This window comes from Pseudophryne corroboree, chromosome 8 (assembly GCF_028390025.1).
Source record: "Pseudophryne corroboree isolate aPseCor3 chromosome 8, aPseCor3.hap2, whole genome shotgun sequence".
NCBI lineage: Eukaryota > Metazoa > Chordata > Amphibia > Anura > Myobatrachidae > Pseudophryne > Pseudophryne corroboree.
This window is the reverse complement of record NC_086451.1, coordinates 110,884,525-110,900,529: the sequence shown is the minus strand read 5'-3', so window position 1 is coordinate 110,900,529 and position 16,005 is coordinate 110,884,525. Positions and strand designations below refer to the sequence as shown.

Genomic DNA, 16,005 nt, shown 5'->3' with positions numbered 1-16,005 from the left:
TGTTAATTAGAGGCAGCAACTGGCTGTGATCATCAGCAATGATAAGCGGCAGGACGCCTCTATCGGTCCGGCACACACAAGGTCAGCCCTGCCTACCTAAGGTAAGGGTCCCTCAGGCAGTGGGGCACACCCTGCTCTCTGCACTGAGCCATTCATCCGACATTGCTCAAAAAGGCCTGTAGGAGGGCCAGGGGATAACTCATTAATGGTTTGGGCAGCAGTGAGCACCTTAGTCCTCAGGGGCCCTGAGTGCAATGCACCTGCTGCACCAATGGTAGTTGGGCCTCTGGTGCCTGTGTCTGCATCTCACGGGCTGTTACATAAACCCCTGAACGTGAACTGAGTTCTGAAGCACAGCAAATATTAGGTGTAAAGAAATTTATGATTTTTTTCTAATAGGTGTATACAGTGCCTAAGGGCAGCAGGACCTGAGGGGGTGGCATAGTCTTTCATCTCCCAGAAGCCACCCCTGTTGGCATTGAGCTCAGCTTGCCTGGCAGAAACAGACCTGGTGACCCGGTGTCAGCACCCTACTCTCGCCTCTGTTACATCAGACGCCATTATACACGAGTTGCGTCCAGCACAGACACCTGACCGCAGCTCAGATGAGTGTTGAGTCTCACGGTCAGTGATGGCGTGATGCGGCAAGCGGGGGATATGCACTGCGCAGGAGAGGTGCCTTCCTGTCCCTGCTCCGCTGCACCAGCTGGACAGGTGCCTTCCTGTCCACCCTCCGCTGCACCAGCCTACTTCAGAGTCAGGCAAGACAATATAAGCGGGTGTCCCAGAGAACCCGGCCCCGCCTGCCGCCACAACAGTAGAACCAACACTATCAGGAAAGGGCATGGAGGAGGAGGCTGCACTGAGAAGATGACAGCCGGGTCCGTGGATGGCAGAGCGGGTTGACACCTGCGAGAAGCAGCGGACATCCAGGGGTTACCCTTTCACCTTATTTCAGTAAGTGGTATTGTGTGCGTTTGTGTCAGTAAGTGGTGTCTGTGTAGTATGTTTGTGTCAGTAAGCGGTGTCTGTGTCAGTAAGTGCTGTCTGTGTGCATTTTTGTCAGTAAGTGGTGTTTGTGTAAGTAAGTGGTGCCTGTGTTATGCATTCTTGTCAGTAAGTGGTGTCTATGTAGTGTGTGTGTGTGTGTGTGTGTGTGTGTGTGTGTGTGTGTGCGCGCATCAGTAAGTGGTGTCTATGTGCATTTGTGTCAGTAAGTGGTGTGTGTGTTTCTGTCAGTAAGTGGTGTCTGTGTAGTTTGTGTGTGTCAGTAAGTGGTGTCTATGTGCATTTGTGTCAGTAAGTGGTGTATGTGTTTATGTCAGTAAGTGGTGTCTGTGCAGTTTGTGTGTGTCAGTAAGTTGTGCCTGTGTGCATTTGTGTCAGTAAATGGTGTTTGTGATGGTGTAGTGTCTGTATCAGTAAGTGGTATCTGTGTAGTGTGTGTCAGTAAGTGGTGTCTGTGTGTGTTTGTGTTGGTTAAGTGGTGTCTGCGTAGTATGTTTGTGTCAGTGTGTGGTATCCGTGTAGTGTGTCAGTAAGTAGTGTTTGTGTCGGTAAGTGGTGTCTGTGTAGTGTGTGTGTGCCAGTATGTGGTGTATGTGTGTGTTTGTGTCAGTAAGTGGTATCTGTGTAGTGTGTGTCAGTAAGTGGTGTCTGTGTGTATTTTTGTCGGTAAGTGGTGTCTGTGTAGTGTGTGTGTGTGTGTGTCAGTAACAGTAAGTGGTGTCTGTGTAATGTGTGTGTCAGAGTGTGGTGTCTGTGTAGTCTGTGTCAGTAAGTGGCGTCTTTGTAGTGTGTTTGTTTCAGTAAGTGGTGTCTATCTAGTGTGTGCCAGTAAATGGCGTGTGTGTGCGTGTGTGTGTGTCAGTAAGATGTATCTTTGTCAGCAAGGGGTGTCTATGTACATGCCAGTAAGTGGTGTCAGTAAGGGGTATACTGTATATCAGTAAGTAGTGTGTGTCACACATCAGAGGCGGCGTTCGCCTCGCTTACCCCTGCGTGTCTGCTGGTCGGTGTTGCGGCCTTTGCCTTTGGTGGGCCACGGGCTCCGGCGTCTGGCTGGCGCGGCTCCCGGCGGTTCTCCGGGGCATGGGCGCCGCCATGACACCCGGCATCACGTGGACGGGGGGCAGGTGACGTCATCAGACTGCTCCGCCAATCCAGCGCTGGAGGGAGATTCATAGTCAGACGCTGGACAGAGCTTCAGTACCTGAGTATCGTCTTTCCCTGACGTAGATGCCAGCGTTCTTGTTCCCGGCAAGGATCTCTGCAGTTGTACTCTAGTGTCTCCGGCATTTCCAGCTGCCAGTTCGCTGCATCGGTTCCAGTGTATTCAGCGGCCGGTAAATCTCTCTGCGTTCCAGTCACCAGTGCTCCTAGGAATCAGCGTGGCTGCGGGCCTAAATCACCGTTCTCAAGTTCTGCGAATCAACAGCGTCTTAAACCCCTGCACTTCAGTTTCTCACATCATCAGCGTCTCAGTCTCCGTTCTCAAGTTCTACAAATCAACAGCGTCTAAAACCCCTGCACTTCAGTTCCTCACATCACCAGCGTCTCAGTCTCCGTTCTCAAGTTCTACAAATCAACAGCGTCTAAAACCCCTGCACTTCAGTTCCTCACATCACCAGCGTCTCAGTCACCGTTCACAAGTCCTACAAATCAAACAGCGTCTTAAACCCTTGCACTTCAGTTCTTCACATCATCAGCGTCTCTGTCACCGCTCACAAGTTCTTCAACCATCTGTGCTATTAATCATCATTTATAAGTTCCACAAGTTATCAGTGACTTTTAAACATTACCCACAGTTTCTTCAATTACTAGCATCTCTAATACTGCTCACATAACCCTTCAGTGGGTCTGGACATTTCCCTCATTTATTCCTTTTTGGCATTTGACTTTAAGTTGTTTTCCTCTGCAATAAAGCTCTTTAATATTTCATCAAACTCCACTGTTAGCGTCCTGTATGAGGAAATTCTATTTTAGGCCTCCCCTTTTCCAGCTCAGTTGTGGTTCCTCTTCCCAACCATCGGAAGAATCCCCGAGTTTACAACACCCTCAGTCTGGGCCAGTGACAGTATACTCAGGCCACATGGATCCGGGGAATCGGAACCCAGAGGCAAGCGCCATGCAGGACCTAGTTTCCTGAGTACAGAGTCAGGAAGCAGCACAGAATCAGGTGATGCATTATCTCCAGGAGTTATCTGGCCGGCTGGATCAAATCCAGACTTCGCTGGCTTCAGTGGTTCCAGCTCCAGTTCCAGTATCCGCTCCAGTGGTTGTCTCTGGCAATGTTTCCTCCTTGTCTGGAACCAGGTCACGCCTTCAGCTTCCCACTCCTCCTCGTTATAACGGGAATCCGAAAAATTTGCCGTGGATTCCTCAATCAGTGTGAGGTACATTTCGAACTCCTCTCACACAACTTCCCTACTGATCGGTCTAAAGTGGCATACATTATCTCTTTGCTTGAGGGTTCAGCGTTGGAGTGGGTGTCACCGTTGTGGGAACGAACAGATCCGTTAGTTTCTAGTTATACCAACTTCTTGGCGTCATTCCGAAAGGATCTTTGATGAGCCTGGCAGGACGACTTCTGCCTCAGCTGACTTGCTCCGAGTTCGACAAGGCTCTCGTACAGTGGGACAGTATGTAATTCACTTTCAAACTATAGCTTCTGAACTGAGCTGGAATAATGATGCCCTTCGGGCTGCTTTTTGGAACGGGCTCTCGGATCGTTTAAAAGACGAATTGATTACTAGAGATCTGCCAGATTCCTTGGAACAGTTGATCTCACTCTGTGTAAAGGTGGATCTTCGTATGCAGGAACGAGGTGGTGAACGTAGTCGGTCAGACCGGTTGAGACTCCGATCTCTTCCTTCTAAGCAGACAGTTAATTCCAGTCCAGACGAACCCATGCAGATTAATCGGTCTCGGTTGTCCCCAGAAGAGCGTCAGCGTCGGCGTGAGGGTAGACTTTGCCTCTACTGTGGAGCCGCGGATCATTTCCTCAAGTTTTGCAAGTCTCGCCCGGGAAACAGGCAGTCCTACCTTGTTCTGGAGAAGTCAAGCTAGGGGTTGTTTCTCAATCTTCTCCGGCAGTGGACTGTCTACTTTCTGTATCTCTGTTTTCTGAGTCTGAAGTCAAAACCGTTAAGGCACTGTCGGACTCAGGAGCTGCGGGGAATTTTATTTCCCTTTCCTGCGCCCAGAATTTGGGTTTGAAGTTACAGTCGGTCGAACGACCTATTACGATAACTGCTATTAATGGTACCCAAATTCCTAATGCTCTGATTACAAGTCATACTATGCCAATCAAGCTGCAAGTGGAAGCTTTGCACGAAGAACATCTGGAGTTCCTTGTGATTCAGGAGATGTCTCACGATCTCGTCCTTGGTCTTCCCTGGCTCAAGCTTCACAACCCTCACGTCGACTGGAGGTCGACACAGATAATTTCTTGGAGTCCATTCTGTCACTCAAATGGTCTTACTCCTGTCTACCCGCTTCGTGCATCGTCCAAGTCGGACGTAGAGCTTATTCCAGAGGCTTATCGGGAGTTTACAGATGTCTTCTCGGAACAGGCGGCCGATAAGTTACCACCGCATAGACCCTGGGACTGTCCTATTGAACTCATTCCGGGGAAAATGCCACCTCGAGGCCGTACCTATCCTTTGTCAGTACCTGAGACTCAAGCCATGTCAGAATATATCAAGTCTAATCTGCAGAAGGGATTCATTCGCCCCTCTATTTCCCCAGCGGGAGCAGGCTTCTTCTTTGTGAAGAAAAAAGATGGAGGCCTGAGGCCATGTATCGATTATCGTGGTCTAAATGAAGTCACCATTAAGAATAAGTATCCTCTGCCGCTCATCACTGAGCTTTTTGATAGAGTTCGCGGAGCTCGAGTCTTCACTAAGCTCGATCTAAGGGGAGCTTATAACTTGATACGTATCCGACAAGGGGACGAATGGAAGACGGCCTTCAATACTAGGGACGGGCATTATGAGTACCTGGTAATGCCGTTTGGCCTCAGCAACGCCCCCGCCGTCTTCCAGGGATTCATTAATGAAGTCTTTCGGGACATGTTATACCTAAATGTGGTGGTATATTTGGATGACATCCTGATATTTTCGAAGAATCTCTCTGAGCACAGAATACAAGTTAAGGAGGTACTCCTTCGGTTGCGAGAGAACCATCTTTATGGCAAGATTTCCAAGTGCACCTTTGAGGTCCCATCTATTCCATTTCTGGGCTACATTATTGCAGGTACGGAGTTGCGTATGGATCCGGAGAAACTTTCTGCCATTCGGGACTGGACTCAGCCTCTTTCCTTGAAAGCAGTGCAACGATTTCTAGGGTTCGCAAATTACTACCGGAAATTCATAAGGGGTTTCTCTACTATTGTGGCGCCTATTACTGCCCTAACCAAGAAAGGGGCTGACCTAAGCCATTGGTCCTCTGAAGCTGTAGCAGCGTTCGCTCAGTTGAAGGCAGCCTTTATGACCGCTCCGGTACTTCAGCAGCCAGACTTTCTAAAACCATTCTTTCTGGAGGTTGATGCTTCTACGGTAGGCATAGGTGCCGTACTTTCGCAGTACGCTCCAGATGGGAAGTTACATCCATGTGGTTTCCATTCTCGCAAGTTTTCCCCTGCTGAATTAAATTACACCATTGGAGATAAAGAGCTGTTGGCAATAAAATCTGCCTTAGAAGAATGGAGATATCTTTTGGAAGGTGCTAAACACCTAATTACGATTTTCACGGATCACAAGAATTTACTGTATCTCAAGATGGCCCAGTGCTTGAATCCCCGTCAAGCAAGATGGGCACTCTTCTTTGCTCGATTTTCGTTTGTCATTAAGTACCGGGCTGGAACTCTTAACACCAAGGCGGATGCCCTATCCCATTCCTTAATGGCTTCGGATGAGGAGAATACCGTTGAAAAGGCGTTGATCCTCAGTCCTGTCTCTATCTCTGCGGCTCCCACTGCGTTGGGTCCTCCTCCTGGAAGAATGTCTGTGCCAGCTAAATTTCGACCAAAATTGTTGCAGTGGGCTCACATTTCCAAGTTTTCTGGCCATCCGGGAGTTCAAAAGATGTGGGAATTTCTACGAAGATCTTACTGGTGGGACACTATGAAGAAGGACGTTCAAGAGTATGTCAACTCATGTCCTCAATGTGCTCAGCACAAAACTCTTCGTCTGCCTCCTGCGGGATTGTTGAACCCACTGTCCATTCCTAAGAGGCCTTGGACTCATATCGCTATGGACTTTGTTACTGAACTACCTCTCTCTAAGGGTCATAACACCATCTGGGTGATTATCGACCGATTCTCAAAGATGGCACATTTTGTTCCGTTGACCGGATTACCATCAGCTTCTAAGTTGGCTTTGTTATTCATTCGGGAACACTTCCGCCTGCACGGGTTACCTCTGGAAATAGTCTCGGATCGGGGGGTACAGTTTACAGCAAGATTCTGGAGAGCACTCTGCACGGCTCTACAAATAAAACTCAAGTTTTCATCTGCTTACCATCCACAGACCAATGGGCAAACTGAACGCGTCAATCAAGATTTAGAGACTTTTCTCCGTGTTTATCTCTCCCCCTCACAAGATAATTGGGTGGAGTTGTTGCCTTGGGCCGAGTTCGCCCATAATCATCTATATCACTCCTCGACTGGTGAGTCTCCATTTTTCATTAATTACGGATTTCATCCTCAAGTTCCGGAATTACCCATTTGTCCTCCAGAAGAAGTTCCTGCTGCAGCCTCTACTCTCCGGCATTTCAGTCAAATCTGGAGTCGAGTTCATGCCAACCTCAAGAGAGTTTCCGGTCGCTATAAGTTCTTTGCGGATAGGAAGCGACGGGCAGCTCCTCAATACAAGGTTGGTGACAGGGTATGGCTCTCTACCCGCAATCTCCGTTTAAAGGTGCCCACTATGAAGTTCGCTCCAAGGTTCATTGGTCCTTATCCCGTGTTACAAGTCTTGAATCCGGTTGTCTGCAAATTGGGATTGCCTTCCCATCTCCGGATACCAAATTCCTTCCATGTCTCTCTTCTTCGCCCTCTTGTTTTGAACCGGTTTCATTCCAAGTCCCCAAGGCCAACCTCTGCAGAGGCTGAAGAGGGTACGGACTTTGAGATCAAAGCCATTCTTGATTCTCGCTATCTCCCCAAGAATCTACAGTATTTGGTGGAATGGAAAGGTTTTGGCCCAGAGGAAAGGAGCTGGGTCAAAGCTACTGAAGTTACGGCTCCCCGACTGGTGCGGATGTTCCATTCCAGACATCCAACAAAACCTGAAAAGTGTCCAGGGGCCACTCCTGGAGGAGGGGGTACTGTCACACATCAGAGGCGGCGTTCGCCGCGCTTACTCCTACATGTCTGCTGGTCGGTGTTGCGGCCTTTGCCTTCGGTGGGCCACGGGCTCCGGCGTCTGGCTGGCGCGGCTCCCGGTGGTTCTCCGGGGCATGGGCGCCGCCATGACACCCGGCATCACGTGGACGGGGGGCAGGTGACATCATCAGACTGCTCCGCCAATCCAGCGCTGGCGGGAGATTCAAAGTCAGACGCTGGACAGAGCTTCAGTGCCTGAGTATCGTCTTTCCCTGACGTAGATGCCAGCGCTCTTGTTCCCGGCAAGGATCTCTGCAGTTGTACTCTAGTGTCTCCGGCATTTCCAGCTGCCAGTTTGCTGCACCGGTTCCAGCGTATTCAGTGGCCGGTAAATCTCTCTGCGTTCCAGTCACCAGTGCTCCTAGGAATCAGCGTGGCTGCGGGCCTAAATCACCGTTCTCAAGTTCTGCGAATCAACAGCGTCTTAAACCCCTGCACTTCAGTTTCTCACATCATCAGCGTCTCAGTCTCCGTTCTCAAGTTCTACAAATCAACAGCGTCTAAAACCCCTGCACTTCAGTTCCTCACATCACCAGCGTCTCAGTCTCCGTTCTCAAGTTCTACAAATCAACAGCGTCTAAAACCCCTGCACTTCAGTTCCTCACATCATCAACGTCTCAGTCTCCGTTCTCAAGTTCTACAAATCAACAGCGTCAAAAACCCCTGCACTTCAGTTCCTCTCATCACCAGCGTCTCAGTCACCGTTCACAAGTCCTACAAATCAAACAGCGTCTTAAACCCTTGCACTTCAGTTCTTCACATCATCAGCGTCTCTGTCACCGCTCACAAGTTCTTCAACCATCTGTGCTATTAGTCATCATTTATAAGTTCCACAAGTTATCAGTGACTTTTAAACATCACCCACAGTTTCTTCAATTACCAGCATCTCTAATACTGCTCACATAACACTTCAGTGGGCCTGGACATTTCTCTCATTTATTCCTTTTTGGCATTTGACTTTAAATTGTTTTCCTCTGCAATAAAGCTCTTTAATATTTCATCAAACTCAACTGTCAGCGTCCTGTATGAGGAAATCCTATATTAGGCCTCCCCTTTTCCAGCTCAGTTGTGGTTCCTCTTCCCAACCATCGGAAGAATCCCTGAGTTTACAACACCCTCAGTCTAGGCCAGTGACAGTGTGTTTGTCAGTAAATGGAATATGTCAGTAAGAATCTGTGTCAGTAATTTTTTATGTCAGTAAGAAATGTCTGGGTATGTATGTGTCAATAACTGGTGTCTATGTCAGGGGTATTTGTCAGTAAGGGGTATCTGTGTCAGTAATAGGTATCTGCTAGTAACTGGTGTCTATGTCAGTTAGGGGTGTCTGTCAGTAAGTTTGTATGTGCCAATAAGTGAAGTCTGTGTCAGTAAGTGGTGGTAGTGTGTCTGTGTCACTAAGTGTATATGTGTCAGCAGAATCTGTGTCAGTAAGCATGTTTTGTTTATTACATATTTTTTTTTAGGGGACGGTCTCTATTTGACAGCTGTGGAACTTCTAAGAAGCCCCTTCCACACTTTTACCTGATGGGTGGGTGGGTGTGGGTGTGGGCAGTGTTACGGGGGGAAGCAGCAGGCAGAAGTTTTGCCTAGGGTGCAGAGAAGCCTTTCACCGGTCCTGGGTGTATAACAAGAAATGGTGGCTTGCTTATGTGATGGACAAGAATGAAGATGACGATGAATTAAAAGTGACCTTTCTTCATCCAGCAGGACCTTCACCATTATTCTTCCAAGGAAGCCCGATGTACTATGGATACCTCTAATAGATGTCATATGCAAAGTCAACCCTATAACTCCAACTGGAAGAATTTATGTCATGTCTCCTGATGACACTTTAAAAATCACTGAGGCATTGTCAAACTGTCTTCAGCTAACATTGTTGGCTGACAAATGTCAAGTATTTCTATTCAACTTGATTTATATAATTAAACTAATGAAGCCATCAAATCTATTATCTATTACTACTTGTAATTAGAGATCTGCGGTTGGCACTTTTCGTGTTTTGTGTTTTGGTATTAGTTCTAATTCCACTTTTGTGTTTTTGCTTGATTTTGCCAAAACCACCCTTTCGTGTTTTGGTTTTGGATCTGGATTATTTTTGAAAAAAATATAAAAACGGCTAAAATCACAGAATTTAGGGGTAATTTTGATCCTACGGTATTATTAACCTCAATAACATTAATTTCCACTCATTTCCAGTATATTCTGAACACCTCACAATATTGTTTTTAGGCCAAAAGGTTGCACCAAGGTGGCTGTATGACTAAGCTAAACAACACAAGTGTGTGGCACAAACACCTGGCCCATCTTGGAATGGCACTGCAGTGTCAGACAGGAGAGCAGATATAAAAAAAGGCCCCAAACAGCACATGATGCAAAGAAGAAAAAGAGGTGCACCAAGGCTGCTGTATGACTAAGCCAAGTGACACAAGTGTGCGGCACAAACACCTGGCCCATCTAGGAGTGGCACTGCAGTGTCAGACAGGAGGGCACTTTTCAAAAACTAGGCCCCAAACAGCACCTCATGCAAAGATGTAGAAGAGGTGCAATGAGGTAGCTGTATGACTAAGCCAAGCGACACAAACAATTGGCCCATCTATGAGTGGCACTGCAGTGGCAGACAGGATGGCAGATATAAAAAAAAAAGGCCTCAAACAGCACATGAGGCAAAAAAACAAAAAAGTGCACCAAGGTTGCTGTATGACTAAGGTAAGCGACACAACCACCTGGCCTATCTAGTAGTGTCACGCAGTGGCTGAATGTCTAGAGTGGGCCACAATTGTTTGGTCCACTGACAGCATCTCCAGCACACCCCTGTCATTTTTAAAAAATTCTGCAATTGGTGTACTTATACGGCAGTACCACAGGACTAATACAGCTGTACTTCTGGACTCATACAGCAGTGTCAGACAGGATGGCACTTTTCAAAAACAAGGCCCCAAACAGCACCTCATGCAAACATGTCGAAGAGGTGCAATGAGGTAGCTGTATGACTAAGCCAAGCGACACAAACAATTCCAACTGGAATTATACGTCCAAATCACTGGAATTATAAATCCAAATCACTGGAATTATACGTCCAAATCACTGGAATTAAATGGCAAAATCACTGGAATTATACGTCCAAATCTCTGGAATTAAATGGCAAAATCACTGGAATTATACGTCCAAATCACTGGAATTATACGTCCAATTCACTGGAATTATATGTCCAAATCGCTGGAATTATACTGCAAAATCGCTGGAATTATACTGCAAAATCGCTGGAATTATATTGCAAAATCACTGGAATTATACGTCCAAATCACTGGAATTATACGTCCAAATCACTGGAATTAAATGGGAAAATCACTGGAATTATTCGTCCAAATCACTGGAATGAAATGGCAAAATCACTGGAATTATACGGCAAAATCACTGGAATTATACGTCCAAATCACTGGAATTAAATGGCAAAATGGAGGTTGAGAGCTTCCATCGTCATGTGAAGCTGAACCACTAGTCATGAACATAGGCCAGGACCTTAGCCGCTCCTTGCCACTCCGTGTCATAAATGGCATATTGGCAAATTTACGTTTCTCCTCAGACGATTTAAATGTATTTTTTTGGGGTCTTTTTACTGAACTTTGGCATTTTCTGATTTTACATGCCCTCTACTATCACATTGGGCATCAGCCTTGGCAGAAGACTATGGATTTCATCGTCTATGTCATAACTAGTGGCAGCAGCTTCAGCGCTAGGAGGAATTAGTTTCAATAATTCCCCATGGTTCAATGGGATTATGTGCAAAATGGTTTAGTTGTCTCCAAAGCCTCTTAAGTAACCAAGGTAGGCACAGGTTCTGGTTGAACCTTCATGGGCTACTTTGCACAGACATTATCCAATATAGCTGAGCAGAAAATGCCAGCCCCTATACCAGCAATAGGTTATCCTAGTAACCCTTACATGCAATTTTCATTCTGAGGTTATCCACCTAGGGAATGGCAGCCTCTTAATAAAGGCAAGCTGAAAGGCTGGTGGTAAATAAATCACATAGACATGATACAACATCTTCACAGTCTACACATGTTTAGCTGAGGACTCATTGCACTTCTGAAGGTCTCAGCTCAGTGGACATACCTGAGCTAATTAGTGCTATGTAAGCCATTCTATCCTCAGAAGCAGCAGAGCCTATGGGGGTCATTCCTTCCCGATCGCACGCTGAACTTCTTTGCAGTGGTGCAAAAACAAGTGCTGTGCTACGTGCACCCCACCCTATGAGTGGTAAGTGCATTGCTGTACCCCGCTTCTGGAGTGGTGAGTGCTGTGGTTTTCTATTTGTGTATATGACGGGGTTAATCTGTGGTTAACTCTTATTAACCATGGCCACTAGCTTTGTCATGCACCCCTGTGTGGACTCTATTATCCTGAACCTGTCTCAGCTGTTCCTTAGCAATCTATCTAAGATAATGTAAGGTGACTAGTGTATCTTTAAAAGCCATAAAGTGTGTGTGTAAGGTGCACATTAAATCTAGCAGGCAAATGATGTGTGTAACAGCAGCAAAGTAGTCAGGTTTTAAGACTCTGTTATAGTGTAGGACCTGCATGAAGGTGGGGTACCTTGGCGATCGGTTTGCAGGCTTCCGTGCATTGGCCAATCCACTAACTAAACATTTATCATTTATTTATTTATTGAATTGTTGAGGATAAGTGAGCTTACTCTGGTGAGTGCTGGGTTTTCTGTTTGTATGTATTCGAGTGATGTGTCATGGGCTGCATGCACCCCACCCTGTGAGTAGTAAGTGCAGCTGTGTATCCCGCTTCTGGGGTGGTGAGTGCTGTGGTTTTCTATTTGTGTGTGTGTGTGTGTGTATATATATATATTAACAGTACATACACATACATACTGTATGTGCACTGATGCACACTATTGTTAATAGGAGAAGAAACACAATCAGAATATGGAAAATGAACTGCAGCCATAAGAGATGTTATAACGAGCTGGCAATTGCTCAATAAATCTTCTCTTGCTGCCATTCTGCATGTTCTGCCGGACAGCCCTATCTCCCAGCAACCAGATGCCTTTTCTTTTACAGGGCAACAAAAGACGTGGTCTAGTCTAGTGATAATAAGCACTCTTCTCACAAAGGAGGTGACCAAAATGATGCAGCCATGTTGCTGAGCAATATAACACACACATTCTCTAATTGGGGCACATACAATTCATAAAATGTTCAGCTCATTTGGTGCATATGATGTGTAGATATACATAGGTTTTATTGCCAGTGTAGGTGCAGATAGCATATCTACATAAAATATATCCATAGAAAAAAATGTATAGTCCTATACAGTAAAGCTGAGTGCCAGGTGTGCAAAGAACATGTACTGTATCCCTAGGCAACATTGACATTTGCAAAGATGAAAACATGTTTACCATGCCAAGTGTTTATGAATGCAGCATGGTTATTTGTTTTCACTAATGTGACAAAATTGTAGTAAAGAGTGGATCAGTGATTATAATACTAGTTACCAGCCCGTCATAATGACGGAATAACATAACAGTGATTTCAGCTGCGGCAGCTGTGCGCGCCCGAACGGAGGAACCCAAGAATTGCTCCATCGGGCGCCATCTAGTGGCCATAACACTTGAATTCCCCTCGTAGATGTGAGGAGCAGCGTTAGCCTATTATTATATTGGATTGACACTGAGAGACTTACTGGAGACATTGATTCTCAGTGTCAATTTCTAAGCCCTAATCTAATAATAAACCGTAACATAGAATGGACACTAAAAATTGTGCAATTTATAAAACAATCTACAAAGAATGATAACTACAGGTTGGGTATCTATTATCCGGATACCCGAAAACTGAAGTATTTTGGCCCTGTACCGGCGTAATGACGTCACTGGAGTCCGTGGCCAATCACAGACAGGTGTGGGAGGGGCTTTGCAGCCATTCCCTCACCATCACTACTGCCAGTACCCACCGGAACCCCTCAGCCAATGCGCCGGACCCATCCAGATAAAAGGTATTCGGTTATCTGGGAAAATCCCATATCCGGTATATTTCTGGTCCCAGGCATTCCAGTTATGGGATGCTCGACCTGCATGAAGATCATTTAGTCTAAATTTAAGGGGCATATTTAACAATGAGTGACATTCTACAGTAGTTATCATTTGTTACTAACATTAAATGGTGCTCCAAGCAATCAGCTAGCTCCTGTAATTTTTCAAACACATGACAAGAGCTCATTGATTTGATCAGCATTTAAGATAAGTAACGAGGGGTAACTAGAATATAACCCATTGCTAAATTTTCACCTAAAAAGTATGAAAAAGAAAAGTCATCCCGCTCTCAAGTCATGCACAGTCTGCAGAAATTATATCACTGTACTATTACTATGAAATGTTCTAGATTCAAGTAGCCATATGAATACTATAATTGACAAGTATCAAGCATTTGTCATTCCTCAGGGAAAATATAACACAATTGAGTTTCTCTAATTTGAAACGTTACGCATACTGTAATTATATACATACGTACACAATCTATTGAGCAGTCAAAATTGCTACAAGCTGTACAATGTTTTGTGTGCATATATTTTAGCAGACAGTCTACGGCTATCATACACAAATCAATGTTGCTCATTCAACAAACACAACATATAGTTGTTTTGTCAACTGCAGCAATTGCAAAACTAAAGATAGGAACCAGTATTTTAGAACAGAGAGGGAAATGTCACTTGCTTTGTTTTACACTATACCGCAGACTACCCAGGTCATTCTTGAAATAATCTACAGTACAGTTTGCTAAAACTGTATAAAAAAAAACCCCACACATGTTGAATCTTATCACCAATAGTTGCTACTGGTTAACTTAAGACCTTGCTAAATAATATCAGAAATACAGTACTTACCTTGGGTCTTGGTTATTGCAGGTTACGGATATTTATTCCATCACACTGGAAGATGATGAGAAAGTCTTAGCTATGTGCCCTGCATCCTGCATAAGGAACTGTGAACTGTCATCTGTATGCTATAGTTCCCCTCTGACTTCTGAGCATGTAATTTGTGATGCAAATAGAACTACAGATCAGTGTGAAGAGGGCAAGAAAGGCAGCAGTCTGCTTCCAACCAGGATCCTGCCCTAGTAAAAGTGATCTCTCTCTGTGTCTAAGATAATGGACACTGCACAATGAAGGTCAGGGGTCATCCAAAGGGTTTTTTTCATCCTCAATTGTACTGGTAATATGCAGATTTTATAATGAAAAGGAGTTTGTAACATAAAAAAGCAGGAATCTGGTTTATTTTATCAAATGTACTGTACAGGGTTTGTACAGTGCAGGCAAATACAGTATAACGGGACGCATTTACACGATACTGTATTTGTTAAGGGCCATACACACGGGAGATTGCTCCCAGAAATGTGTGCTGAGCGATCTAGCACAGAACGCTCATCACACATCTCTACCCCGCTCAGCATACAGCGTAATGTATGCTGAGCGAGGTGGGGGGATGACGACAGGGGGGGGGGGGGCTCATTTCACCCAGCGGTGAAATGAGCGATGTGCTAGATTGACCAATCTAGTACCGGCGATAGCGATGCACAGGGCCATGCATCACTATCACTGCGGGGCATACACACAGAGAGATCCGTGCTTAATTTCTAAGCTATATAGTCAGATTGCTTAGAAATTAAGCACGGATCTCTCCGTATGTACCCCGTTTAACTGTGGGCCAGATGTACTAATCCCTGAAAAGTGATAAATTTAATGGTGATAGAGTACCATCCAGCTCCCGTCATTTTTCAAACCCAGCCTGTAACATGGCAGTTAGGAGCTGATTGGCTGGCACTTTATCACTGTGAAATGTATCACTTTTCAAGGCTTAGTACATTTCCCACTGTAACTGTGAGGCTTGCAATGTGATATTGCTTTATAGTCTTGTAAATAAAATTGGAACATGACTAGCATTTCAATTAGAGAAGTTACAGCCATCACATGGGTTTCACATGCTAACTGCGGTGTGTGACAAATGTGAAGGACATGAAAGAGCAGAGAAATCTTCCTGAACTTAAAAAACAAAACACAACCTGTTAAGTAAGACAGCAAGTAGCCATAAAGACAACATAGGCATGGCCAGAACGACTGGCTGGACAGGATGGCACTTGCCTATGAAGCCAGAATAAGAGGGTACCACCTGGCTCAACCACCCACAAATGTAATCCCTCAGGAGCCCATGGATAAGTTGGTGGGAAAGGCTTTCAGCAAATTACCCCAGTCTTGCTTTTTGACCTGAACTCTGTCACAAAGCATCCATGATGTTGTGGCCCATGAGGTCACAAAGCAGCTGAGCAAGTCATTCACTTTGCCAATGGAGCACAGACCACTAGATACACTACGGAGTGTAGGAGGCTGTTAGTAGCCATTCGTAAAATATTGCAGTCTGTTATCATGTATCAGTTAAATATTACAACTTTTATTAATGAAAGAAAAATGATACCCAACGTGTATTTTGGCAAGTGTTTACAGTGTTTTGGGATACATTTAAAGGTGCATACACACGGTGCAATGTGTGCTTACGATTTTGACTATATATCCACAATCGTAAGAAAAGTTAGCACATATTGCACCGTGTATAC

General features: G+C 45.4%; 1 protein-coding gene and 1 long non-coding RNA gene across 4 annotated transcripts in view; one reads left to right on the top strand and one right to left on the bottom strand.

Moving 5' to 3' along the window:
• Positions 1 to 787, bottom strand: part of ADGRD2 (adhesion G protein-coupled receptor D2) — a 611,421-nt gene extending 610,634 nt beyond the window's left edge. For all 3 annotated transcript variants that reach the window (XM_063936865.1, XM_063936864.1, XM_063936863.1), the window contains exon 1: positions 509 to 787. The gene's annotated coding sequence lies outside the window, so the exon portion shown is untranslated. The remainder of the gene's footprint in view (positions 1 to 508) is intronic.
• On the top strand, positions 337 to 14,582 carry LOC134948697 (uncharacterized). The gene is made up of 2 exons (XR_010183004.1): positions 337 to 957; positions 14,303 to 14,582. It is a non-coding gene; the product is annotated as an uncharacterized LOC134948697 (long non-coding RNA).
• The last annotated feature ends 1,423 nt before the right edge of the window (positions 14,583 to 16,005 follow it).